Below are 26,275 nucleotides of genomic sequence, written 5' to 3' on the forward strand. Positions count from 1 at the left end.
TCTATCCCATCCACACACTACTCCTTTCCCCTGCCGAGTGAGTCACGCCTACCCCGAAAGGGAAATGGCTTAATGGTGTAATAATAATAATAATAATAAATGGTCTGAAATCCTTGTTTAATATTCTGAATTCCCTAAATTCTAGAAATGTTCGGAATTCCCTGAGTTTTCTTGAGTTCCCTAATATTCTAAAAACCTCTGAATTCCTTAAATCCCTGAAACCCGTGACTTTTTTTTTAATTTCCTGAAAATTTGAATACTATGAACTTCCTGAAATCTTTTAATGTCGCGAATTCCGGAAATTTTCTGAATTTTTTTAATTTCCTAAATTTTTTAAATATACTGAATTCTTAAAAATCCCTGAATTCCTTTTATTTATCTGAATTCATTCGAATTCCTTTGAATTCCTGAAATATTCTAAATTCTCTTAAATTCCTAAATTCCTTAAATTCTGCTGAATTCCCTAAATTCTTTCAACTTCCTGAAAGCTCTGAAATCCGTAAAGTTCTCTGAAATCCCTAAAATGAGTTTGTTGAATTTTCGTAATTCCCTCATTTTCTTTATGCTGAATTTTCTTTATTCCGGATTCCCAATCCCTTAAATTCTCTAGACTTCTGAAATCCTGGAATATTTGGAATTTCCTGAATTCTTTTAATGTTCTGAATTCTCTAAATTCTCTAAATCACATAAGTAAATGATTGGAAATCCCTGAAATTCTCTGTATTTCTTGAATATCCTACAATTTTTAAGAATTTCCTGAATTCCTTAAATGCTCGGAATTAGGAATATTTAAGGAATTCAACAAATTTTTTAAATTATCTAAATTCCTTAAATCAAAAATTCTCTAAATTTCTTCAATTATGTCAATATTTTGAATTCTAAATTGCTAAAATGCTCTGAAATCGTTGAAATGTTCTGAATTCCATAACATTCGGGGATTTATTGAATATTCTTAATTTCCTAAATTTTTGGAATTTTTCTAATTGTCTGATAATTATAAATTCTCAATTTCTTGAATTCGCTAGATTTCTGAAATCCTGGAATATTCAGAATTTCCTGAATTCTTGGACTCTTCTGAAATCCTGCAATTCTTCGATTTCTTTGAATTTCTTGAATCACCTAAATTATAGGATATCCCCGAAATTCTCTATATTCCCTGAATATCCTACAATTTCAAAAAATTCCTGAATCCTCTGAATTTCTTAAATATTTTTTAATTCTTTTAAATTCTGAGCATTATACTGGAGTCCTTGGAATTTAGGGAAATAAACGAAATCAAAGAATTTTGATAATTGAGCAAATTCTACGAATTCAGAAAATTTCACAAATTCAAGGAATTTAGTGGATTTAGCTAATTCAAGAAATTCAGATGATAAAAGCGTTCAAAGTGATTCAAATGAATAAAAAGAATATATAGATAATTTAAAAATAAAAATAGTATTAAAAGGAATGAAAGATTCTAAATTATTAATTTGATACTGTTACATATTTAAAATTGGACTATTTTACTGTATATTAACTTTGTATTGAAATCCTGCACGATTTTTCTTAAAACTGCTTACGAAGTCATTAAGCACTTCTTTTTATCTTTCATTTCCATTTTGGATCATCCTGAACCTGTTTTTCTTCTACAAGATATGACAGAATAACTATTTCAGTTTTTTGCTGAAAAACTCAACAAGAAGGTGAAGAAAGAGCTTGCTGAATTAAAATTTGAGCTCAAATTTTTAAAATTTAAAGTGGCGGAGCTTTACTACAATTTAAAATTAGAATCATTCTATTATTGTTTTATACTAGTATATTATTTTTTGGCGATGGAAATCCCTTTTTCAAAAATTTTGATAATACGCAGAAGAAACTGTGGGTTTACTACGATTTCGGAATAAATAGAAGTTGACATCCTTTAGAAATTGATCTCTAATTGAATACTCTGGAGAACCAAAATGGCTAGTTAGAAACCAAAAATTGGTTCTTATAGAAACCTCACATTTTCTGTCTCTGTATGATTAATTTGTTTTTAACAATATTTGTGACTAGCCATACATTTGTTTCCATGCATTTGATTAAGCCCTTGGAAAAAAACGGATTGGCTGAAGGATTTATGGAAAAAGTGTTTTACAGATTGCACTTTTAAAACCAGAAATGGTGTTAAGTAGGCAAAACATTTGTACATCGACACTTGTATATACGAGAGAGTAGATGTAACGTATCCGTAAGTACGCAACGACGCTATACGAAGAGTTTATGGTCTCTCAGCGTTATATCGCCTGTATAACGCTGACAATTCGTCGCTAATGCTCTTACCATTAGTTTCGATTGCTCGTCGCGCTTCAGAAGTTGCTTGCATGCAAAAAAATCAGGTTAACTATTTTTCCTGTCAATTTTATTGCTCTTTAAAATTTCCATCAAACGGTCATGTCAATTTTGTGATAGGCCATTGATCACCAGATTCAATTATCACTTAGCCCCATCAAAAATGAGGCGCTGACAAGGAGCTGCTTAGAATTTCTATTATGAATCAAATACGTTAAATTTAAAGGAATCTGTATTATCATTAGAGATAGTTACCATCAATCATTGCAGATATCTTTTTCATGACCGTAAAAATAGAAATAAACTTATCGATCAAGTTATCTCTTCAAATAACAGAAAATACTTAACGTTATTTTCAGACTAGATGGAAAATAATTTTTTTTTTATTTAAAAATAATTTTTTTTGGAAAAAAATCTACTCCATTTGCTCCACTGGGAATCGATCCACAGCAATTCCGATCGACGGTCGGGTGCTTTCCCAATAAGCTATTAGAGAAACCTAAAGAAGAATCTTCTTTTATAAATATACGCTATCTCAAGCCGGGTGTTCTGTGAATCGATTCCCTGTGAAGCGAAGAGCGTAGATTTTTAAAAAAATTTAATTAAAATTTTTATTAAAAATTGAAATGTAACACCTGGATTGAGATAGCGTGTATTTCTGAAAAGATTCTTCTTCCGATCTCGCTAATAGCTTAATGGTAAAACATCCGATCGGCAATCGGAATTTCTGTGGTTAGATTCCCAATGGAGGGAAGAGAGTAGATCTTCTTTTAAGAACAAATTTTATTTTGAAATACGTTAATTTATAATCCGGCATTATTAGGACTTTGAAATAGCAGTATTTTTAATTATTTACAGACATGTTCTTGTTTATCTGAAAAAGAGATTGGATGATATCTAGACAGGAATGATATTAATAATTTTGTTTCTGGGGGGTTGGCGAGGCTTACCTCAAGCCTGGTTTTTAATTACTAAAAATCATATTCTTTTTTTCATAATATATTTTCAAATTCAAATAATAAAAATGTCAGGACAATGCTACTGTTGAATTTTTCAGAATTCCAAAATTTTATATTGAAAGCCTTGACAGTTTTTTCTATATATTTAATAATTTGATATTAAAATATGCTTAATTGTTTGGTTTCAACTTAGTCAGTTTTTAAATTAATAATAAATTTTAGATTTAAATATTGTAACTTTTTAGGTTTTAGGTTTAAACGTATAAAATGGTCTGGTTTTATGAATTCTTCGAAATAATAAAATATCACATATTGAAGGACTTGGTAGATGTATACTTTTCAGTTCAAATAATTTGAAAGAAAATTCCAGAATTTCAGAAGCTTCTACATTGGAACATTCAATGTAGTTTTCAATTTAAAATTGATAAATTGAAATGACTTTGAATTAAAAATTAAATAATTTGAAAAGTTTCCAATCAGAAATTGTTTAATTTGCAACATTTTAAAATTTTCCTATTTTTTCTATTTTAATATGTGCTGTAATCATTCAATTTAAATATTCTGCAAATAAAAATTAAATTATTCCAATGTTAACGCTTGAAACAGGAAATGATACAATGTCAACTCCTATTTAATGGAAAATAACCAATTACTAAAATTTTATTTTTTAAATTTGTTAATTTTAAGGGCTTCTAATGAAAATAATTCAATTTCCAACACTCCAATTTTCAAATTATTTAATTTTTAGCGCTTTTATTTATAAATGATACAAGTTTAATTCCCTTTCATTCCATTTGAATTATTATTTTTTTTCGAAACTTTAACTCAAATAAAATTATTTAATTTGGAACATTTTCAAATGAAAATCATTCAATATATATATATGTATATAATTTTAGGCGCTTTCAATTCTTTCTTTAATTTGTTGAATTTTAACTTAAAAATATGAAAAAAAGAAGAATTTTAAACTAAGTAATTAGATTGTCAATTTAACATAATAATTTTTCACTAAAATGATAAATCATTGATCAAGATAATTAATTTTTAACAAATCAGTTCAACTTCTAACCGAGTTCTTTAATTAAAAAAAAATGAACTTTCTGTCAAGAAGATTAATTTTATACCAAAAAAGGCGAACTTTCATCGTGAAAAAAAATCAATCTTCAAACAAATAGTTCCATTATTTGCAAATTAAAAAAATTAATTATTACACAAAAAGGAAATAGTTAAATTTTCAGTTACCAAAAATATGTTCCAAACATAAAAAAAAAATCTTTTTAAATTAATTTTTCAACCAAAGAGATAAATATTTCATTAATATCAATAATCAATCGAAGTTTAACTCAGTAAAAACGCAGCAAAAATATTTGAATTTGAAAGAAGAAAAAGTAAAATTGAAGAAAAAAGATGAATTTCCACCAAAAATAAAAAAAAAATTCTACTAATAAAGACCAATTTTTATCAAAATACCTAATGTTTCAATCAGTTTTCAACAAAAAATGGAATAAATAAATTTTCGGATAGAAAAGCTAATTTTCTACCATAAAAGAACATTAATTTTTCAACAAAGTAGTAGTTTTTAATTAAAATTATGAATTCCTAATACTAATACTTGAGTCTTCCACGAAAAATTATTAACTATGAATTATTTTTCAAATAAAATAATTAAATTCTTAACAAAAAACATCATATTTATTCTTATAGCCCAAAAATATTTCTATTTGAAATCAATAATAGTCTAAATAAAAAAAAAGTTAATTTTGAACCAAGAAGTCTTATTTTCTACAAATGAAGAGAAATTAATTTAATCAGTTTAATGAGCGAATCATTAATATTGAATGGTCTAAACAAAGGTATTTTGAATTACATCATCAGTAACTTTCAGGGAAGAAATCAATTATTTTTATTATTCAAATCCGTAAATCCAATTTGCTAATTAGTCATTTATGGTTTAATTCAGTCAGAAATATTGACTGATTTATATGGTAAAATGACTGATTAGCAGTCAAAGGAAGCTTGGTTGTTTCAGTCAGTCAAACATTGACGGTTTTAAATTTAAAGTATATTAAAAAATTTGTTTAATAGTGAATTATCAAATTGTTTAAATTTTTAATGTTATATGAAATAAAGATTCAGGGACTTGAACGCGTGCTTTGCGCGCGTGCATTCAGTATATTATAAAATTAATTGAGTGCAAGTTATTATTGAAGGGAATTTAGTCGGAGCGGGAAAGAGCGCTGAAAAATTTAAAGGTCATAAACTGGCTAGGGACTGAAATAACATATAGAAGGCGGGAGCTTCTCTTTGAAAAGAACTTAAAAACCGTATATCGGCATCTCTAGATTCGAACCGAAATAGGTGGGATTTATATGGAAGCTAGTTGAAGACTATAAACCAAATTTCACTATAATTTCGTTTTTTTATTGCCTATGCAATTCATTTGCAGGATGACGTAAGTCGTCCGATGATAAATGGGACAGCTTTTTTCACGCTATTCCTATTCTTTATTTGAAGCACATATTAAAATAAGTCTTCAGGAATCATAGTATTTTTAAGATCGGCCCTGATCGGGGCATGTGATTGGTTCCTTATCTGGGCCAGATCGGGAATTTTGCTTAGAATAGTAATTTTGTGTCCAAAAGTTTAATCTGAGATGTAGAATTATTTATTTATACCTTCTTCATATTTATATTTTTAAACGAAGTCACACCACACGAAATAAAACGAAAATACTTATTTAAAAAGTCAAGAATCATATTCGTAGTTAAGGTAAATTTTAGAACTAAAATTATGTTTTCGTTTTCTGTTAATACAAAAAGATTCGAAATTAACTTTTATCAATATTTTTTCTTTTCTTTTAAACACTTCTTAAAATAAAATTTTATTTATTTATTTGAACGAAAATGTATGTTTATGAGATTATATAACAAATTACCTTAATTATCAAAATCGATAAGCACATTTTTGAGGCTACTTTATGAAGAAAATTATAATAAAATCATGTACTTCTTGGCTGTAAAAGACTGGATTGATAGGTTAACCCATACTGAAAATATTTTATATTTATAAAATTGTTATTTCTTAACCTAGCTTAACCTACTTTGAATCCTTTTAATTTATTTAAATCTATATAAAATTCATAGAAATCTTTTCAAAATCCCAAAAATATTAAATATATGTGCTTTGAAATCCCTGAGCATTTTTTAAATATCTTTAAAATTCCTTGGAACCTTTAAAAATACCCTAATATTTTTAAAATCCCTTCAATTTATATTTATTGACCATTTTTTAAAATCTTTAAAAACATTCTAAATCTAATAATTGAAATCTTTTAAAATACCTGAAATTTGTTTAAATCTATTGAAAAATTATTTAGAATCTTTAAAAATACCCTAAAATATTTAAAATCCTTTAAAATCCCTTTAAAAATGTTAAATCTCTTTAAAATTCCTAAGAATCTGTAAAAATATCCGAAAATTTGCATGAGACCCTTTAATTTATTCAGAAAATTTTAATCTTTAAAAAAATGCTAAACCTTAAATTGTTGAAAGCCTTTAAAATTCAAGTCTTTTCAATTTAATGAAAATTGCTTAATATCTTTCAAACTAGCCTCAAATATTAAAAATCCTCTGAAATCGATGAAAAACTGCTTAAAATCTTTTGGAACCCCCTAAAATATTCAACATCCTTTTAGCTTGAAATCCTACATTTTTTTAAATCTTTAAAATTCATTGAAGCCTTGTAAAATACTCTAAGATGTTTACAAACTCTTCTAATTTATTCAAATGATACTTATCAAATGTTTAGAAATTTTTTATATCTATTGAAATAATTATTTGTTTAATTAATTCTTTGATAAAGAATAGTAATTGAGATATTTTTATATTTTAAGCCTTGGGAGTCAGATATAATTGTTATTTTGATCCTCAAAATATCGTAAATGGTTTATATACAAAAATTGGCATTAAATACAATAAATTAAGACTCTAAATTAATAGTATAATTTTTCAAATCGCAAATCATTATTTGGAACAACTGGAAAATCCCGAAAAATAAAATTTCCGACACTATAAAATTGCCAGAATATAAAAATCCCGAATTTGAAAATTCCCGAAGAATAAAATTCCAGGCAAAAATTTACTGAATTGTGAAATATTTGAACTAGAAAATTCCCGAATTTAAACAATTAAGAACATTTTTTTTTCAAATAATATTTATTGATTAAAAATGAAGTTATCAAATACACGTTTTTTGTTGTTGTTTAAAGTTAAAAAAAATTATTATTTGAATTTAAAACGATGATGACGAAGTTTAATGAAGAAAGTTGACGAAAATATGTTTCTGAATGCAAATTTTTGCTTGAAGAAGTGCATAGTATTTTTAAACAATCGCAAAAAATGTTCTCAAAAATCGAACTGTTAATTTTAAAAAAGAAACTTTGAGATAAATCAGTGATGAATTGAATCCTGAAATATTTAATTATTGTATTTTTAATAAATAAATAATACTGATTAATTTTTTTTTTAATTCGAGAATTATATATGTCGAGAATTTTCCATTTCAGATATTTTATAATTCGGCAATTTTCTGTTGGAAATTTTTCAAATCACGATTTTCATGTTTTGGCAATTTTGGGAATTTTTCAGTTCCGGGATTTTTCAGTCGTCCCATTTATTTTTACACTTATTGTAATTAATAGGAATACAGAATCTATGTTTTATTATGTCATGTCCATAACAATATTCAATTTAGTGTTCAGTATATAAAGCTCATACAATATTTTTATTAATATATTTATTTGTTTAAATTTATATTTAAATCCTACTTCGAGCAATACCGGCATAATCAATCTCTCTTCTTATGCTATTTCTCCTTATAGAAAATTCCATGTAAATATTCTCACATTTAAAAAATTTAGTTTCATTGTTCCTTTTCATAATTTTGAATTTTGTTGTTGTTGAAAATATGGAAAACCTGGTACTGAGTAATGTTTCAAAATTTCACGGTGTTGTGTGGCGTAAATTTTTATAAAATTATACAGGTGAAAAGTGGAAAATGAAAAGTAGAATGTGGGAAAGTTACGTAACCATCCCCCAGAAGTCTGAGATAAAGTGCTACATTTTAAAAAAATTTTAAAGACAATAAAAATTACAAATGACTCTAATATTATAAAATTTCCGTAAACGTTGTATAATCAATTCTGCTCTATATTATAAAATGCAATTGTATAATTATTATTTCCGATTTGGGCCAGATCGGGCACACAATTTTGTGGTTGTTAAATTTGGCCCCCTCTAGACCCCGGGTTAATAGCCAAGCTTGCCAGTACATGGAGCTTCATTAATTTCGGGGACTAAAGTGGGTTGACTCCAAATCGCCCAAGTTTTAATGTAAAGTGTCAAGCGTCAAAAATATTTCCATTATTATTTAGAAAAGTGACAAAATAAGTGGGAAAAAATGCCAAAAGTGAGCACAAGACGAATGTGTAGGTATAGTAGACTTTAAAATATTCCTGAATTACGTGTTGAAGACTATAATAAGTAAATTTATTAAGAATGTTAAGATGAAACCTAACCTCGAAAGGAGGTTATTTATTTATAAGAAAAGTAGCAAAAGTAATATTTCATTTGTTGAATTTGAAAACGAATTAGATCAACAATGACGTCATAAACATATTTATTTTCACGTCTTTTTAGGTGATTTGATACTTTCCACAATTAGGATCAATATAGAAATTGAAAGCAACTCAATTTAGAAATTAAAACCAAAAATATATTGCAAAATACTTCAATGGCTTATCATACACAAATGCTGGCTGTTATGTTGCGTCGTTTGACTTTTTCCGTTTGCTCGAAAAAAAGTGTCTGACATACCCCAATTTTTTCATATCGCGATCTGTTAGATAACCTGATATTTATATTTTCAAATTTCAGTTAAGAAGGTGATATATTCGATTTTAATATTATTTCATTTAAGAATCCCTTTTAATTAAGAATAAGAAAAATAAATTAATATGAGCCCGATCGGGGCCAGCTATGGTTATCTCTAGGCGCAGCGCTTGGGCCCCGATCGGGCACCGCGTTTCATTTCGAGTCTGGCCCCATCTGAATAACATGATTTGGGCCAAGTTCTGCCCGATCTGGCCCCGATCCGATCCAAATTGGAATTTCTGCACGGGTAATTAAACATAGAAAAACATTCCTTGTTGGCTTCGATACTTAAGTTTTTTTTCTATTATCACAGTTTTTACTCCCAGGCAAGAAAACCTGCTTCAGGTGTCTCCTGATGATTATGAAAATAATTTACACCTCTAATGTCCTAGGTCAGTTAAGGATAATTGAAAGCACGTTACTTGCAAAAACGTGATTGAAACGAGAAAACTATTGGTAGCTTGCATAAAAGCTTCCTATCCTCAAGCACTTATTTTATAGAGATGCGAAAGATGTAGAAACGATGAGGCCTGTTCCGGATCTCGGAAGAGTGCACTTATCTGCAAGAGAGAAGGCAGACGAAAGAAGCGAAGCATCTAATGGATGTGAATATATCGCTGCAATAAATTTCGCAAAAAGAGTGGAAAATAAAAAAGGAGAGAGATGGAAATAAAGGGACAGCAAAAAAACGAGCAGTGAAATGGATAAAAAGACAGACAGAGAGAAAAGAGGGATATAAAAAAAAGGACGGACAAGAAATCGAGAAACAGAAAAGGCAAAAGGAGAAAAAAAAACCCTTACCGGGAGAAGAACGACCCCAGGAGAGTGAATGCTCTCAAGTGCACCTCTCTTTTTTTTCTCCTTTTTTTTCCTTTCCTACTTCTCCACTCTTAGCCCGTCGGCTAAGAGTGGATTTCTCGCGGAGTTGAAGGAAGAGCCAAGAAAAGTCCCTTCGCACAAGCGGTGAGGCGTCAAGTTTCCTGAACGCGTCGGCAGCCATCTTTCCAGGGCTCGACCAATCAGAGAAGTCTTCGAACCGGGGAGAAAACTACCCCTCGAATGCGAGAGCCCCACCCTTGTGTCCCGGTCGGATCAATACGAAAACATCCCCTGCCTACTCCAGTGGTTCCTCCCCTGCTTTCACCCCTCTTTCTCGTTCTACCCCTCAGTCGTCTCCAGAGCCAAGCCGGGAAAACGGAACCCTTCTGATATCAGAGGGGCGAATGTCAAGCTGAGAGACGCGTGCCGGAAATTCTATTCAACGTAACTTGTATATAGGTACGTGTCAGAGTCTGAGTAGCATATTATTATTCATTGCCCAACTCGAATAACGACCCAGAATCCCGAAGTATTACGCGTCAGCGAGATCGACGGCTTAAGCTTCGAATAATGCAACTCGAAAAATATTTCGGACACGAGGCCGGACTCGACCCATATCCAATATGGTATAGGCCTTCAGCCCTAAGTTGAGCTGAATCACTGAATTAGAAAATCAAAGCATTTAAAAAATGGAACTCTTATAATTTCGAGATATCAAACATTAAAGTTATTATTCGAATATTAGGCCAAGTTTTGTCCCTAAATCTCGCCCTAGACTCGTTAAAGGATAACATTTAATAATTTTTAATTCATCAATTCAATATTCAATTAAGGACCTGGATCAAAGAACTGGTTATAAGGATTTCAGTGGATTTCAGTTGATTTGAAGGATTGCAAAGGATTTCAAGAGCTTTCAGAGGAATTCAGATAGTTTTCGAGGATTTTAATTATTTCAAAGAATATTTGTGGTATAATTTTAAGTGGGTTTTAGCGGATGTCAAAAGATATAAGGAATGCTAGATGTTTTAGAATCTTTCTAAAATTGCAAAGAATTTTAAAAGAACGAAAAGAGTTCATAGGATTTTAAAACGATCAAACGAGATTTTAAAAAATTTCTTAGAGTTTCAAAAGATCCAGAAGGATTGTATAGATTCATAAGCTTTTAAGACATTGAAACAAATTTCAAGGGATTTCAGAGGATTTTCAAAATTTTAAAATTTAAAAAGATTTTTGAAGATTTAAAAGAATTTATTCACGAGAATTGAGGGTTTTTAAAGTATTTAAAAGATTTAAAAGGATTTAAATATATTTTCAAAAGATTACGAGAAATTGAAGAGACTTTAAGAGATTTTTAGGGATTCCAAAGGATTTAAAAAATTGAAGGGTTTTTAAAAAGAATCTCAAGAATTTTCAAGCGCTTTAAAAAATTTCAAGGTATTTTTAAATATCACGGAGGATTTTTAATATTTTAGCGTATTTCCCAGAATTACGATAAATTTTCAAAAGACTTTAAAAACTTGGAGGAATTTACGAGGATTTAAATTATTTTAAAGAATTTTCATGGGATAATTTTAAGTGATTTTTAACGGATTTAAAAAAGTATGAAAAAAATGATAAATATTTAAAAATAAATCTATAAATTACAGAGGAATTTCACAAGAATAAAAAGACTTCGTAGGAATTTTAAAAAAATTTTAAAGTTTTAAAAGAATTTATTCGCAAGAATTGCGAGGGTTTCCAAAGAATTTCAAAGATTTGAAAGAAATTTCAAATATTTCCAATATAGATTACTAGAATTTGAAGGGAGTTAGAGGAATTTCAGGTATATATTTTAATGACTTACACGTATTTTAAAGGACTCGCACGAATATTTTAAGCGCTTAAAAAATATCAAGTTATTTAAATAGAGTTCAGAAGATTTTAAATATTTTAGCGTATTTCCAAAGATTTCAAGGAATTTTTAAGCAATTAAAATTTTTTAAAAGAATTCCTAAGGAATTCCAAAATGTAGAAACTGGTTTTAAAAAGTTTTTTTTTTCAAATTTTGGAAGATTTGGAAGGCTTTTATATCATTCATTTAAATTTTATGATACTGAAAAAGATTAAAAGGAATTTATAAGGATTTCTAAGATTTAAAAATATTTTAAAAGACTTTTAAAGAATTTTAGAAGATTTTTGAAGATTTGAAAGAATTTTCTCACAAGAATTTAAGGTTTTAAAAAGATTTCGAAGATTTTAAAGGACTTTCTAATATTTTCAATAGATTACAAGAATTTGACAAGAATTTAAGAGATTTTAAGCAATTTTGGAATATTTAATTATTTTGAGTACAAGTAATTAGAAAAAATTGTATTCAATTTTTAAGAATTTTCTAGAATTCCGGAAGATTTGGAGGGATTAAATAAGATTTTCAAAAGTTTTAGTAATTTTAAGGGATTTCAAAGTCCTTAATTAAGTTTTTTTTAAAAAAATAAATCCAGGATTTTAAAAGATTTCAGAGAAATTAAAATATTTCAAGAGTTTTCAAGGATTATAATCAGATTTCATACAATTTCACAGAATTTTAACGGATTTTATGATATTTATTTATTTATGATATTTTAATGGATTTTTAAAAATTTATTCACAATAATTGAAGGATTTTAAAGGATTTCAAAGATTTGTAAAAATTTACAAACATTTTTAACGAATTTCAAAAATATGATTGAATTTTAAGTGATATGGCATTTTAAAAGATTTCAGAGGATTTGATACATCTTAGGTATTTGCAAGGACTCCAAGAAATTTTCAAGAAAATGAACCAAATTTGAAGGAATTTACAGGAAATTCAAAAGAACTGTACATGCGGCTTTAAATAGTTTCTTAGAATTTCAGAAAATTTGGAATGACTTTATAGCCCCTACAAGGTTGTAGGATATTAAAAAAAAATTCGAGGGATTTGAACTGATTTAATAAGATTTTTGAAGATTCCAATGATTTTAAGGGATCCTAAAAACTCTCAAGTTGTTTTAAGACATTTTCCTGGATTTTAGGAAATATTATTAGATTTAGTAGAATTTTAAGGCATTTTATGGCATTTTATTTTATTTGAACGAATTATAAATATTTGAAGAGATTTTATGATATCTTAATGGGTATCAAAATGAATTTGACAAAATTTAAGGGATTTTTCTAGGATTTCCAAGATTAGGTTTTTAATTTTTTTAAATTTTAAGGACCAGATTTTTAAAATTGTTGTTAAAAGATTCACACAATGAAATAAAAAAATACTATATAATTTCCAATACTGCAAGCGAAAAGAATAATAAATTCAAGCTTAATAGAACCCTGAAAAATTTAACAATTCCAAACTTCGTTTAAAATTGAAGTGTTCTTAAACTAAGAATCATCAAATCAAGTCGTTAATTTTAATAATATTCAAATTTTTATCACGCCTTTTTTATTTATTTTTTTATTGTCAAACTGACGTATGCTATAAGTAGCTGTCAAATTCACGGGACAGAAAAGGACGCAAGGCAAAAAGAAACGCGAAAATAACCTGAAACGTAGGATATTCAATATGGACAAAGTGAATAAATGAATTTAAAGATTACTGAAAATATTTTTCAATTTTTCAAACTTTATAATTTTTTTCCATTTCGAAATAAAAAAGTCAATTAAAGTAAGAAAATGCATGCCTGGGGCTATTTAGTGAGAAAAATGTTTATTTAAAACACACAAATTTTGTTTCAATGCAGTTTGTTTGATCAAAAAAAAACTTTAATTAAATGAAACTGAAAACATCGCATTCAGTAAAATTGTATCTAATACGAACATAATTTATTTGAATTAAACAAAAAATATAGTTGACTATATAGTAAAAAATAATATTTTTGAGTTTAACAAACGATTTTTTTTATTTAAGGACATTTTCTGTGAATCAAATAAAATTTGCTTAAATCAAAGTCTATTTAAACAATTTTTTTGTTTGAATATTTAAAATAGACGTCGGTTGTCTTTTTTTGGACATATTCATTTTCATAAAAATAAAAAAAAATAAAAATAAGCAATGTGCTTTCAGAAAAAGTGGAAGCGGAAAAAAAACAGTTTAATTGGTACGTAATCGCCCACCGGTAGTATAAAAACTTTTTTTTATTATGCTACAATGTTCATAATTTTCATGAAACTAATTATAAAATTATTTCGAAAAAATACAATATATGATATATAATTAAAGATGTTCAACTATTCAATATATTATTTGGTGTAGAATTTTTATGGTATATTGGATTGTTGCGTGGTTTTTAATTTATAATTTCTAAAGACAGTATGGAAGAAATTAATAAAAATTATTAATTTCTCTAATATTATTCTTACATTACATGAAGGTCTGTATTTATTTTCATACTATTTAAGTTTTATTTAACCAATATTATCTTATTTATTTTTTATTGTGTATATAAAAAGATAATTATATTCCTATAAAAAATATTTTTTCCAGCATAATTCCCTATGCATATTCCTTTCAAGTCATTTATTCTTCTATAAACGTCCCTTTTCTTTTTCTGCTTTTATGATTCTGATTCCTTCACCTTCTCTTTTTATAAATTCCATTTTTATGGCGATTTTTTTACGAGAATCTGAAGATAAGTCCATGAAATATGCATATATATTTTAAAAGGTTTTCGGTGACAAAAAAATTCTCATCCTGATCCCGCATCATACGAGTATGAGAAATAAAAAATATAAATAATAGACTGCGAATCTAGTTCTTCAACAATATTTTTCAGTTCCAAGATCGAATATTCCAATATGTTATAAACATTCTATACTATTTGGAAACTTAACATTTAATTTCGCAACTACTTATTAAATAAACCATATATGGATATGGGATTTTATGACAATATAAAAAATATGCAAGAGTGGAATGTGAATGGGTAACTTTTTAAACTATTATTATTATTATTATTATTATTTCAATAATATAAAAAAGGATACATATTTTTAAGATAAATATGTTATCCTTAAATATAGCCTCTTTAGTACTAGAATTACCTTTATTACATTTAGAGCTTTTTCTTTTTTATTACTGTGTATGGCGTTTATACAAAAAGATTTTTTTTCTTTTTTATAGTCAAATAATCATTGGCGTGTTTGAAACATTTTTTTTACCTTGTAAAAAACTATAAGAAAAACTTTTTCTTAAAGATGAAAAAAGTGAGAAACTAGAAACAAATCTATCTAAATCTAAAAATTTTATAATAAAATTTTTTAAATTTGACGGATTCATCAGAAAGGGGTCGAAATTGTATCATTCCTGATTCAAAGCTCAGAAAACTAAGCAATTTCATTTTTAATTGAAAAATCTCGAGATTAAATGATTTCAGATTCCAATTTCAAAAATAAGCCAATTTTGAAACGTTAAAAATGGAATATTTTTAAATTCGAATTTTGAAAATGGGATCATTTAAATTTAAAGTAATTGAAAGTGTATTATTTTTAAGTGAATTCGTTCGAAATTGAATAATTATACATTTTTTACTTTTGGATTTAAATCGTTTTTAATTTGAAAGAATAAAAAATTGACTATTTGAAATTGTAAACTAAATTGAACGTTTCAAAGTAAAAACTTCTGAAATTCTAGAATCTAAAATTGCTATGAATTAAAAAAATTATGATCAAACAATCAAATTGATTAGACAAATTTGCATACAATAAAAATATAAATTAACCAACATTTTCACCGTTCAAAATGGAAATTTGTTGCAATTAAACCTTTGAAATTGAATTATTTAAAAAAGGTTTGAAATAGAAACTAATTTTAAATGGAAAAATTAAAAATGTCTACTCTGGGAAGTTGTAACTTGAACATTTCCGTCTTTATACAAAAATCATAAAAATTGGTTTGTCCAAAATTGATATTGAAACTTTTTTATACTTAAATCAAATAAATTATTTAGATAACAAAATAATTAACTTTTTAAGTCAAAAACGGATAAATTTTAACGTAAAATTTTCTGTTTAAAAAAATAACTTTCAACAAAAAATTAATTTTAAACCAGTTTCATGCAACTAAAACATAGAACCTACCAACAAAATAATTCAATTCTTAAACAAAATGATGAATTTTCAACCACAAGTTGAAGAATTTACTTACAATATAAAAATATTAATTTTACAACAACAAAAAAGGAATATCCAACAAAATATTATTACAAAAACAAATGAATTCTGCAGGTATTTTCAACAAAATATCTAAATTTTCAATCAAAACACAGTAATTTATTATCAAGCAGTCGTATTTTTAACCAAAAAGTATTCATTTTCAATCAAAAAGATGATTTTTTTATTTAAAAATAAGTTTGAACAAAATACATAAATTTATAACATAAAGGGATACATTTTTAATTAAAAATAATAATATTCAACCAAAAATAAACTAATTAAATTTTCTATCAAGGAAATTAGTTCTCAATAAAAAAAAAATCAGCAGAATAATTAAGTTCTTAACGACACATTTGATTTTTTAACTAAGAAGATTATTTTCTTTTAACAAACAGTATGGAATTGATTTTCATACTTAATAAGTTATTGTATAACCTTACTCTTTCAAGTCAATTTTACGTAAATAGCTCAAACTTGATTAGAATTGAAAATCATAAAACGCACTAAATAAAGTTCTTAAATGAAAAAAATGTAAAAAAAAGTAAGTAAAACTATTCTGAGACTAGTATAAAATATTTTTAGCTCATTATCCGTTGTACGATTGACAGTTATGTAAAATTTAATTCATATTTTGCATTTAAAAATAGGAGAAAGGACATATTGAGTATCACATAGCATTTTTAGGATGACTCAAAAATTACTAAAAATAGCGTGACACCCCTAAGCCAAAAGATCCAAAAAAATCCTCCCGAAAACAATATCTGATCATTCATGAGCTTCTATATAATCTGATAAAAATTCTATCAATTTCGCATGAAAATCCCCTGGGTATTCAATTCATCACGCATAAGAATTGTAAAGCGAATTTATTCCACCCAGAGCAGGGAAGGCGCCTATGAAGCTATGTGTTATTTTCAGTTAGATTGTGTGAGTGAATAGAAACGCGAGAATAGCAGGATAGTCATGATGCACATTGCCCAGCTGCACACATGCAACCTTCTTCCAGTGAAACTGGATTTCGCTGCCGCGCCCGCTGCAGCAATCCCCACCCAATTCCGCTACCGTTTTACTCAAACTCTTGCGGAACATGGCCGCGAGGAGGTATGTTGGGATCCAGGTCTGCAGTAATATAGCAGAGCCGGCAGCTACCATTCCACCACATTCTAGCGAGCTACCTCCATCAGCGGCTGGGTTGAAGCCAGAACGCAATTTAAGAGGGTGGATGACACCCTTTCCTTCAGGCTTAGACCTTGGGGTGTACCTGCTGAAGTCTGCGACGTTCTTGAGTTTAAATACAATATGTAATGAAAACTTTACTCGTTAAGTTCCTCGACTCTCCCTGCAAACTTGGCGGAAGCGAGAAGAAGAATTTTAAGTTTCAGGTATTACCTTTGCTACTTCGAATTCACGGGACACGTAGAGAAATAAAAAATTAAACTCAACGTCTGGAGTGTAGAATGTTGATTTCGAGGGATTATAGGAATCGGATGCGAGAGAATTGTATTGAATTTAAAAAAGGAATACGTGGATTGCTATATCTCGAATGAATTTAAAGTATTTTTTGTCTTAATAAATAAAGTTGGGTTCAAATGATGGGAAAATTAAATTAAAAATTTGAAAATTTGTGTATCAGGTACATAAAGTACATAAATAGTACATGAAGTATTAAGTACTTAGTGCCTAAAGTACATAAAGTACAGAAAGTACATAAAGTACATAAAGTACAGAAAGTACATAGAGTATAGAAAGTACGTAAAGTACAGAAAGTAAATAAAGTACAGAAAGTACATAAAGTATGTAAAAAAATTTGTAGCCCTGATGATGAGACCTTATTTTTAAAATTATTTTCTAAAGTCTTAAAACACGCAGCTCCGAGTATAAGATTCGTAAGTTTTGGCACCCTTTTCTTCAGGCTTAAGCCTTGGAGTACACGTGCTAGAGTCTGGAACCTTCTTGAGTTTGAATACAATATGTAATGAAAACTTTACTTTGAAGTTCCTCGACTGTCCCTGCAAACTTGACAGAGGCGAGAAGAAGAATTGTAAGTTTCAGGTATTACCTTCGCTACTTCGAATTCACGGGACACGTAAAGAATTAAAAAATTTAACTCAGCTATTGGAGAATAGAATTTTGATTTCGAGGGATTATAGAAATAGAAAGCGAGAGAGTTGTATTGAATTTAATAAAGAAATCTACGCAGGTTTCTATAACTCGAATGAATTTAAAGTGCGTCTTGGTGCCAACAAATAGAGTGTGGTTGAAATCAAGGGCAAATTCAAATTTAAAGTTTGAAAATTCGTATATCAGATACATAAAGTACATAAATAGTACATAAAGTACATAACTAGTACATGAAGTATAAAGTACATAAAGTATAAAGTATATAAACTTCATGAAGGACAGAAAGCAAATAAAGTACATAAAGTACATATATAAAAAATATGTGATCCTAATGATCAGACATTATTTTTAGTTTTGTTATCTAAAATTTTAAACCACAGCTCCGATTGTTAATTGTTAATTCCTTATCTAAATTAATTTTTTGCGACTAATTTTTTTACGTGAATTTATTTACGGGTAATCCAAAAATACCGCAAGATGATTTAAGGGTTGAGAGTTTGCTCAAATCTGACTGTTTTATCAATTAATAAATTAGTTCAATTTTTTGATAAGTAGTTGCGAATTTTCTTCCCAAAAAGTTCAACTCAGATGAAAAATATAATAGTTGATATTATAACCAAGAGAAGATTTTAATTTTTATTCAGAAACTGTTAAACAAAAAAAAAGAATATGGTACAAAATACTTGAATCCTCAACAGAGAAAGATTTTTCAATCATTAAAGAAAAAAATTTGATACAGAATTTAGAATGTTATAGTAAAAAAGATAGTTTTTCAACCAAGGAGATTTTTTCACCAAAAAGATAAATAAGTTTTTAATAAAGCACACACAATTTGAATCAAGTATTTTATTTTTAGACCAAAAAGATTATGTTTTAATTACGAATGGAACAGTTGAATTTCCATTGGAAACTATTAAATTTTAATATGAAAAAAATGAATCATCATCAAACCAGTTGAATTTTCTATAGAAAACAGTTGAATTTTTAATCAAATAATGATATTTTTAAACAAGAAGACAAATTTTTAGACAAGGAGATTAATTTTTTACCAATAAAGACGAATTTTCAATAAGCTACAGAAATTTGGAAATAGTTAAATTTCTAAACTACATAAAAAAATTAATTTTAAACTGAAAATTGAAGTTATATTTTTATCTGGAGAAATTGATTAGTAGATAATTTCTAGCAACTTGTGATTTTCAAGCCAGAAGGTCGAATTTTCTACAAGACAGTCGAATTTAAAAAAAAAGTTGAATTTTCGACCAAATAGTTGAACTTTTTACCAATTGTTAAATTTTCTAGCCAAATTATGGATTATCTACTAAGTTGATTTTTCAAGAAGATAGTTCAAGTTTTAACCCGAAATTATAAAACTTCAACAAAAAAGTTTATTTTTAACTAAATAGTTACACTTTCAGTTAAAAAATTTAATTTTAGCCTCAAAAAGAAAAACTGTAAAAAAGCAGTTCAATTGTAACCAGTGAGATGAATGAATGTTTAAGAAAGTTTTTCAACTTTTATCGAATTGTAAACAGATTAATTTGTATCAAAAAAGTCACGTTAAACCAATATTCGAATTTTCAACTAGGAATATTAACTTTTTGCCAAAAAAGATGATCATTAAACAAAGCAGTTCAATTTTCAGTTTATAAAATATCACTTTAAAAAAATTTTCAACCTAAAATATAAATTTTCAACAAAAAAGTTCATTAAAAAAAAGTTGAATTTTCTGTTAAAATTATGAATCTTAAACAACAACAAAATTATTAATAAGGTAGCTCAACTTTCAACGAAGAATTTGAATTGTCACCCTATAAGGATAAATTTTGTATCGAAAATTGTAATCTATTTGAATATGGATTTTTTTCTATTAAAAGAAATTCCAAAGTAGTGATTCAATGATTTGTACTTCTCTGAAATATTCTGTATCTTGATTGTAGAAGATTATAAATTAGACAACTTTCCGGAAAGATTTTGAATTAATTAGAGAATTTGACCGCAGAAATAACAAATTCTTTTATATTTAATTTCTCATCATTGACATTTTGAGTTTTCGTAATTCATGTTTATTTAATTTGTAGTAAATTTATCAAACTCCTTTATAGAATTTGAATTTTCAACTGTATTATATTTTGTGGGAGATACAAATAGTTCATAAATTCTAAGAATTGGATAGAATCGAAATAAATTTAAAAAAAAATGTAAATTGGATTCTTTAATATAACGGGGAAAGAAGAAAGTAGAAATTTAAGTGAAAAGGGTTGTTTATAGACAGACGCAAATCTTACATAGAAAAGCACGTTTCAGAATCCCTGATAAACATAATAATTAAACTTTTAATTGTTTAGATCATTTATATTCGATGTTACATCATTATTAATAATATATATTTTTTAATTTATCTTTGCTTACTTTTCTATTTTTTAAACATTTATCATTATTAACGCTTTTATGAATTAAATTAAATTGTAGTTATCTAAAATTTCAAAACTTTCAAATTTTTAAACGTTTCAATTCGAAAATAGTTTTAAATATTAAAATTGCAAAGTTTATTATCTGATTTAAATACACATCATGTTTGATACCGATATTCTATCATGTTTTGGAATTACTTCCTTTTTGCCGAATTTTTAAGTCCTGAATGTGGAAGAATATCGAAAAAATAATGATCGAAATATAAATTTTATGAAAAATGTTAATTCCCAAAAGAAAAGAAAACTAAACAAAATGTTTATTTCTGACCTTATAAAATTTCTGAAAACATCAAATTCCGGAAGTTAGTAAAAATCTGTATTTTCAAATTCTCGAAAATAGTCCATTGCCGAATTTTCAATTCCCGAAAAAAATAACGGATTACGTTCTGAACTTTGGATTTTTTTGATGGAAAATTCATCTTTTTTTGTTGAAAAATCATCTATTTGAATGGAAATTCAACTATTTTGTTCAAAATTAATCTTTTTTGTAGAATTAAACTGGTTGAGAATTCTTTCTTTTTCATTAATTTTAAAACTGAAAATTTGAAGATTCTATTTATAGTTCAAAAAATATGTTTTTAAATTAAAAATTGAATTATTTTTATAATGTCAAATTTTTTAGTTGAAAGTTCTTATTTTGATGAAAATGCAATATATTTCGACCTGAAATCTTGAAAAGTTAAAAAGTTTCATATAAAATTTAGTATGCCATTTCCGAAATATTTAAAAAATCCAAGCAAGTTTTAAGGATCCTAAAGGTTTTAATGTATTTTAAACTCTTTTATATGATTTAGAACCATGTGTATTTAAAAGAATTTATTTACAAGGAACCACAATTTTTAATAATTAATTTAAGAAGAGTTAAATTGGATTAACTCTCCTGTCAAAGATATAATAAAATTTTTCTATTAAAATTTGTTCTGGAAGTTTCATATTTCAATGATGATCCCGCCAGACGGCATCGAAGTCTCGATTCAAGGAGGCACAATTTTGTTTCAAAAATTCAACAATTTAGTAAAAAAACTCATCTTTTTGACTTAGAAATTCAACATTTTGTTAAAAAATTCAACTAATCTGTTGAAAAGTAACTTTTTTTTATTGGAAACGAAACGATTTGTTTAAAAGATAATCTTTTTTTGGTTGAATATTTTACTTCTTCGTTGAAAGTTGAGATACTTTGTTACAAATTGATTTTTTTTCGATTTAACTCTGCTTAAAAATGTAACATTTTTGTTGAAAATTCGTTTATATATTAAAAAATAATTTTTCGATCTCAAAATTTAACTATTTCATTTCTGGTTGGAAAAGTATTGTTTATAATTAAAAAATTCAACTAGTTCATTGAAAATTCGGCTTTTTGGTCAGGAAATTAATCTTGTCTTTTTGGAAAACTCATCCTTTTGATTGAAGATTCAATATTTGGTTAAAAATTCGTCTTTTTTCTTTAAAATAATGTGGTTGCATTTTTTTTATATTTGGTTTAAAATATATCTCCTCCGTTTAAAAATTCAACTATTTGGTTTCATCTTTATTAATTGAAAATATATAGACATGATTGAGGATTCAACTATTTAGTTAAAAATGCGTTTTTCTATGTTTAATTTAAATAGATTAAAATTTGTCTTTGTTGAAAATTCAATTGTCTTTTAAAAAATTAATCTTTTGGGTTGAAAATTGAACAGCTTATGGTTAAATTTTAACCTTTTTCAAAACTATTTTGATAAGGTCATCTTTTTTGGTTGAAAGTCCAACTATTTTTTAAATTTTGTTGCTGTTGAAATTTCGTCCTTTGGATTAAAAAATTTATCTTTTTTGGTTGAAAATTCAAGTATTAGATTAAAATCATATTTAACGACCAATAATCAATTTAATTTGCAGAATTCCTGAAAATAAAACCAAGAATCCAACGACTGTATGAGTGCTGTATGAGTGACGAAACGGTGTTGATTATTTTTTACAAATGTTTTTTCTTTTGTGATTTGATAATAATGAAAATAAAAAAGACGAAAGATTAAAAAAAGGAGGAAGGCGATTTGATTGGTTTCGTTCTCATTTTTCATTCCTCTCTTTTATTGTTGGTCAAAATAGAATTTTTTGTTTAGGAAGGTTTTTATCTTTCTGCAAATTACAATAGGAACATTTTATGGTGGTTTCCTAAATTTCGTGGATGGATTCTCGGTTTTATTTTCAGGAATTCTGCACATTAATAATAATACTTTAGAATAAACAAAAATGTGCAATAATAATAATTTTTTTAAATAATTTTTTTTTAATTTGCCTGATAAAGATGAAACAAAATATGTTCTATCAAAATGTAGAACTTAAAATTTCAGGTTCCCATAATGATCTCGCCAGACGACATCGAAGTCTCCATTCGAGGAGGGGCATCGTTTCTCCGTGGGACTCGATTCGATATAGAGGGTGGTGGGCAGGATATGAAAAAAACCGTTAAACAGGTAGAAAGAGAGAAGGGAGAGAGTTGAAAGGATCCTTAGGAGACTAAGAGATGAAGAGGAAAAACGAATGAGAAATTGAGAATGCCTTCTCAGCTGCATATATAGTACTACATATATATGTTATACACTATATATTAGTACATATACTGTATAGGAACCGCTCTTTGATTATCCGCTGGTTCGTATAATAACAAGTTCATAAAGATGTTGATGCGCATGCGCGATTCTGCCTCTTGGCAGCCGAAAGCCTCACCATGTTACTCGCACACATTTGAATAATATTCACATTAACATACTTATGGACCCATACGGCCGCCTATCGTCCCTTCTTCATTTTCTCCCCCCTCCCCACCCCCTCCTAAAATATATTCCTATTTTTCACCTTCTCGTATTTCTTCCTTTTTTATCACCCTTCTCTCTGTCTCTCTCTTTTATCTCTTATATCGAAAAAGAATTCTCTCTCTTCTCACTTCTCTCTTTTGCGATTTTTTTAGCTTCTCTCTTCTCTATAATTAATTTGGGTAACTTTTAATTAACTTTGAAGTTTGGCCTACGCCGTGCATAAATTACATCAAGATTTTTTTTATTTTGAACAACGTATCCCTCTTTATTAGGATCAGTATTTTGAGACCGCCCCCTCCCCCACACCTAAAAAAGCTTCTATCGTACGTAATTTTTTCTGGCTAATTGTTTTTGCCTAAATTTATTTAGGGATAATTTGAAGATAACGTTGAAAAATTTGATGGAAGGAGGGGGTATGATTTTACTGTTTCTTATTAATTAAAAAAGTATCTTCAACAACAAAAATCAATTTTCATGAAAGCACTTCAACTTTCAACCAAAGACTTTAATTTTCAAACTAAATGATTAATCTTAACCAAAAAGTGTAATGGTTGATATTTCAACCAAAAAAGATTTTAATTTCAAATAAAAAACTATTTAATTTAAACAAAACAAGAAAAAATTTCAATTCTTAAATCCTCAATCAAAATAATTTAATTCTCAATCAGAAATTGCATTATCAAAAATATTAAGATTTTAATAAAAAAGACGAATTTTCAACTAAATACATAATTTTCAAAATGATTTTTTAACAAAAATGTAACTATTCCATTTTGGGTTAAGAGTGGATATTTTTAATCCAGAATTGGTGTTCTGAAATTAAAAATTCAAGTATTTTTTTACAATCTGTCGTTTTTGGGTGAAAATTAATTCTTTTTGGTCAAAAATCCAACTCGTTGGTTGTCAATTAATCTGTTTCGTTTGAGGGTTTAATTATTTTGTTAAAAATTCGACTTTTTTGTTAAATTTAACTGTTTCTTATTTCAAATAAAATTCTATTTGCTTTGTTGCGAGTTTATCTTTTTGGATGGAAACTCAATCACTTGATTTAAAGTTAAACAAAAAACAAAAAAAAACGATTTTTTTTGAAGATTCATAATATTAGTTAAAAATTCATATTTTTTGTTCGAAAATTAAACTATTTTGCAGAAAGTTCATATTATTGGCTTGAAAATTTAACAATTTGGTAGCAAATTAAAACATTGGTTAAAAATGAACTTTTTTGTTGAAAAATCAAATTTTTTGTTGAAAATTTAACTATTTAGTTAAAAAATAATATTTTTTTGGTTGAAGATTCAATTTCTTGGTTGAAAGTTGAACTAAACGGTTAAAAATGGACATTTTTCAAATATCACATTCTTGGGTTTAAAAGGTAACTTTTTTGTTGTAAATTTTATTTTTTTTAATGCAGAATTAATTTTTTTAACTGAAAATTTAACTACTCTATCTTTGTTTGAAAATGCATCCCTTATAAGTCGAGAAGTCAACTGTTTGGTTGAAAAATTATCTTTTTATTTAGAAAATGTATCTTTTTTTAAAAAATCCATCTTTCTGATATAGAATCTTGAACTATTAAGTAAAAATTCGCCTTTTATGGTTGAATTTAATTTGTTTCAAATTTGTTTTTGTTTTTTTTTTTTTTGTTAAAACGTAATATCTTATGCTGAAAATTTGATGATTCCATTTTTATTTAAAAAAATATCCTTTTCAGTAGAAAATTCAACTATTTAATTTAAAGATCATATTTCTTAATTGAAAATACACCAGTTTGGTTGAGCATTGAACTGTTTTGTTAAAAATTCGTTTTCTTCTGGTTCACTTTAACTGATTGTAAAGTAGCCCTTTGTTGAAGATTCAACTGTCTTTGAAAAAAATCGTCTTTTCAGGTTGAAAATTAAACTGTTTTTGGTTGAATTTCAATCTTTTACATTTAAGAAATTCTAATACTCAGAGAAAAATTTAACTATTTATTTTGAAAATTCAATTATTTTTATAAAGTCGTCTTTCTTAGTTAAAAATTCAACTATTTTGTGAAAAATTAATCTTTTTTCCTCGAAAATTCAACCATTTGGTTATGAATGCAAATCTATGATTACACAGTAAAAAAAGTGTTTAAAATGATACTGAAATCAATATCATTTTGATGTGTAACAAAAATGAAACCGAATTCAAGAGCATTTTGATCGGACGAAGTAAATGATCGACTTTTGGGATCATAATGATCTGATTCGGGATCATGTATGAAGTCAAGCCAAGATGGCTGACGGTCTTACAATACTTTAGCTCATATTCAAGCTTTTCATGGTTTCTGATCGTGCAATGTACTTGAAAAGTTGAAAAAATAACGCAAGTGACAACTACACCAGTTATGACACCAGTGCCAATAATTGGCGGCCATTTTGTTCAGTCTGACATTTGAACCAAAAAATGAGATCAAATTGATCCGAATGGAAAATCATTATGATCTCGAGAGTCAAATAATTGCTGGAGCAAAATGCACTGCAACAAAATTGATCTTTCTTTTTACTGTGTAAAAATTAATTTGTTTTTGCTAAAAATTCATCCTATTTGTTTCAAAGTTCGTTTCTTTCGTCAGTAAATTATTTTTGGTTAAAAATTCTACTATTTTGTCGAAAATGCACCTTTTTAATTTTATTTCCTCTTTAAAAGGTTTGTAGGAGAGGAGAGTATTGGCCACGAGTAGGAAAGGTTCT

The sequence above is a fragment of the Belonocnema kinseyi genome, chromosome 10, assembly GCF_010883055.1.
Source record: "Belonocnema kinseyi isolate 2016_QV_RU_SX_M_011 chromosome 10, B_treatae_v1, whole genome shotgun sequence".
In the NCBI taxonomy this organism is placed as follows: Eukaryota; Metazoa; Arthropoda; class Insecta; order Hymenoptera; family Cynipidae; genus Belonocnema; species Belonocnema kinseyi.